Raw genomic sequence first — 3229 nt, 5'->3', positions numbered from 1 at the left:
CCACCCAGGGAAGAGGCAGGAGCTTTCTTTCTGGTTCATCTCCAGGAGCAAGAAAAGAGAGAATTTATAGCCCCAGGGCCCTGTGGGCAGATTCTTTCTTGGCTCACTCTACAGAAGGTTCCAGGAAAGCTGGCAGGTGGGGTGCGCACTGGGCATTTCCCTGCAGCTCCGCCTCCCAGGGAGCCAGGGAAGAATCCTGAGAAAAGCCTTTCCAGCGTGCAGGACTCCCAGGGCTCCAGAATCTCTCCTGTGGTGCCGAACCTGGCCTCCATGCTGACTGCCCCATCAGCGGAAAGCAGGAAGCAATGGGGTGATGGGGGACTGGGGGGAGTATTTGGCAGGTGGGGAGGAAGGGGTCAGCTGGCAGCAAAGCCACGGTCCTTGGAACTTGGATCATTTCCTTACTCTGCGTTGCTCACAGCAGAATCTTACCCCCCACATCCCCACCTCCACTGGTCCTAGCCCTCAGGAAGCCAAATGCCTGGAGGACTCTCCTGTTAGATTGGATGCTTGCAGACTGGGCACTTGCTGACTCCTGGCTGTGACACAAAGCCCTCTGTTGCTCCCCATGGGTCCCTCACCTGCCAGGATTACTCACGTTTCTGAGAAGAAGCTCAGAGGCCAGGGGAGCTGGGGCAGGAGGCTCCCTGTGAACACAGAGCACCTATTCACGGATGAGGGCTCAGAGTCCTTGCCCTAAGGGAGTTGATTGGGGCACTGGGACACACAGGCAGTTCGTGGCAGAGCAGGAACTGGAGCCGGGTCTGTGATCTGAGTTACCATCCATGGCTACTGCCGTCTTCTCTCCTGCCCACCAGTGCCCATCAGTGTCAGGGAGAGCTCCCTGGTACTCGGTTCAGGAGAGGCATCTTGTGACTCCTCATGCAGCCAAGGCCTGGGACCTGGGGCCAGGGAAGATCCTCAGGCTCTGTCATGGAAGAGCGAGTATTGGCCTTACCCCAAGACTTCTCTGCCGGAAACTCCACTCCTCATCCCCACCTCAACCCCCAGGCAGAGGGACTTTTCTCCTCCACCACCTGAATCTCCAGTTCCAAGAAACAAGAACCTGGCTCCAAAGGAAGATCTCCCCTTTTTCGAGGCTCTGTTTATCTCTAAAGTGGACATGATTGATGGCACAGGAATGCATTCAGCTGCAAGTAATAGAAAACGTGACCAACAATGTGGGAAAGACATAAATGTTTACTTTGCTCATGTAAGAAGATGACAGAGCTTCTTCTCTGAGAAAACACCAAATGGCACATGACACAGTGCAGTGGGAGGCCCAGAGGCCCTGGGATGAGGAACAGTGGCAGCTTCTGCAGAGGCTTCAGTACTGGCATCTGGGGCTGGGGTCATGGCCAGGGTTGGGGCCAGGGCGTAAGAGCTCCAAGGCTATGGAGCTCTCAGAGGCAAGGCTGAGGATAAGGAGTGGATGCCCGTCACCAAGCTGGGCCATCTGGTCAAGGACATGAAGATCAAGTCCCTGGAGGAGGTCTATCTCTTCTCCCTGCCCCTCAAGGAGTCTGATATCATTGACTTTTTCCTGGGGGCTTCTCTCAAGGATGAGGTTTTGAAGATCATGCCGGTGCAGAAGCCGACCTGCGCTGGCCAGTACACCAGGTTCAAGCCATTTGTTGCCACTGGGACTACAATGGCCACCTCATTCTGGGTGTTAAGTGCTTCAAGAGGTGGCCACTACCACCTAAGGGGCCATCATCCTGGCCAAGCTCTCCATGGTCCCTGGACACAGAGGTTACTGGGGGAACTATATCGGCAAGCCCCATAGTGTCCCTTGCGAGGTGACAGGCCACCATGGCTCTGTGCTAGTGTACCTTAACCCTGTGCCCAAGGGCACTGGCATCATCTCGGCCGTGGTGCCCAGTGCCCAGGAAGGTGCTGATGATAGCTGGTATCGATGACTGCTACACCTCAGCCAGGGGCTGCACTCCCACCCTGGGCAACTTTGCCAAGGCCAGCTTTGATGTCATCTCCAAGACCTACAGCTACCTGACCCAAACTCTAAAAGAATACTGTATTCACCGTCTCTCTACCAGGAATTCACTCGCCATCTTGTCAAGACCCAGACCAGAGTCTCTGTGCAGAGGACTCAGGCTCCAGCTGTGGCTACAACATAGTGTTTTTATACAAGAAAAAGTTAATTAAGCCTGTTTAAAAAAAAAAAAAAAAAAGACTGGGCACGGTGGCTCACGCCTATAAACCCAGCACTTTGGGAGGCTGAGGTGGGTGGATCACTTGAAGTCAGGAGTTCAAGACCAGCCTGGCCAACATGGTGAAACCCTGTCTCCACTAAAAATACAAAAATTAGCTGGGTATGATGGCGGGTGCCTGTAATCCCAGCTACTCGGAAGGCTGAGGCAGGAGAATCGCCTGAACCCGGGAGGTGGCGGTTGCAGTGAGCTGAGATGGTACCACTGCACTGCAGCCTAGGTGACACAGTGAAACTCCATCTCAAAAAAAAAAAAAGGAGAAGAAAAGACAGGGCTCTGGGCTATGGTCATCCTGGTTCTTTTAGGTTTCCCCTCATGGTTTCATAATGGCTGCAGCAGCCCCATACATCACATCCTCATAACATGTTCAGATGCAGGAAGCGGGGAGTGATACCAGGCAAAGAATTTTCACCTCCCAGCTTTGATCTTATCAGCAAAGAAAGACTATTTTCAAGAAGGTCTCAAGAGGTCTCTTGACCTCTCCTCACAGCACTGGCCAAACAGGTGCTATAAAGTCTAAAGTCCTCCCTGACAATGCCAGGACATATCCGGCCATCCCATCCTTTACAGTGAGTGGAGGACAGGAAGAAAGGTTTTGGGATTGATTTTGGGTTAACCAAACAAAACTACTTGCCACAACTGACCAGCTCTAGGAGTCCTGGTTTTGAGCAACTAGACTTGGGAACAAATGTAATACAAGGCTAATGCTCCCTAGCTTCCTGACAGTTTCTCTCCAACAGAAGACAAGTAGATCCTCACTGGTGTTCTCTCCAAGCTAGAGTCCTAACCACTGTGAGAATACATTCCACTACTGCTCCACAAATAAGCCACGAGCGCAGGGGTTAGATCTGAGGCTCTTTTTTTTTTTTTTTTAAATCTGTCTCTTGTTTGTTTTGTTTTTGTTTTTTACTTTTTAAAATTAATTATTATTATTATTTTTATTTTTTGAGACAGAGGCTTGCTCTTGTCGCCCAGGCTGGAGCGCAATGGTGTGATCTCGG

At 51.7% G+C, this 3229-nt stretch overlaps 1 pseudogene; it reads left to right on the top strand.

Moving 5' to 3' along the window:
• Window positions 1-522: 522 nt before the first annotated feature.
• On the top strand, window positions 523-2189 carry LOC116468231 (small ribosomal subunit protein uS5-like; annotated as a pseudogene).
• The last annotated feature ends 1040 nt before the right edge of the window (window positions 2190-3229 follow it).

Source organism: Hylobates moloch, unplaced genomic scaffold (genome assembly GCF_009828535.3).
Source record: "Hylobates moloch isolate HMO894 unplaced genomic scaffold, HMol_V3 SCAFFOLD_5, whole genome shotgun sequence".
In the NCBI taxonomy this organism is placed as follows: Eukaryota; Metazoa; Chordata; class Mammalia; order Primates; family Hylobatidae; genus Hylobates; species Hylobates moloch.
This window is presented reverse-complemented; position numbering and strand designations above follow the sequence as displayed.